Source organism: Amaranthus tricolor, chromosome 6, assembly GCF_026212465.1.
Source record: "Amaranthus tricolor cultivar Red isolate AtriRed21 chromosome 6, ASM2621246v1, whole genome shotgun sequence".
NCBI lineage: Eukaryota > Viridiplantae > Streptophyta > Magnoliopsida > Caryophyllales > Amaranthaceae > Amaranthus > Amaranthus tricolor.
Window position 1 is genome coordinate 6,658,628 of NC_080052.1, and position 657 is coordinate 6,659,284.

Below are 657 nucleotides of genomic sequence, written 5' to 3' on the forward strand. Positions count from 1 at the left end.
CAGGAACCGATTGTATCGAAAGACTGGATTCGATTGTATCGAAAGACTGGATTTTGAAAAATTGAAATCCGGAGACCGGACTTATTACATCCGGTCCGGTTCTAGTCTAACCCGGAAAACTACCGGTTCGGTCCAGGTTTGGACCAACTGGACCGGCTAACTCGAATTGAATTTCTATAAAAATGAATAATTATGAACTAATATAGAATAATATTTTAAATCTATAAATGTAGTTATTTAGAACGTACACTCTTTTCTTAGATTTCCCTACTTATTTCTCTTTCTTTGTGTGTCTTCCTGAATTCTATGTGTTATTCTTAAAGTTTTGCATACTTGTGGTGGTATTTGATACTGTTGTGTTAAAGCTTCAAGGCAAATCGACCAGTGACAATAATTATCTGTGTTGGGTCGTAATTTGCTTTCTGATTTATGTCTATTGAAGTGGTCTCTATATGTTCACATTTAATGGTATCTATTTTATGTCATTATTAATTTTTTTTTCAAAAATAAGTTTTGATATTGGCAATTGTGTTTCTACTAATAAGCAAGTTGTTAAAATCATGATTTTAACTTGAACCGATGATCGTAAAATCAAATCGTAGAATCGGTCGATTTTACAATTTTGCAGAAATAAGAATTGTAATTGCCTATGTATAT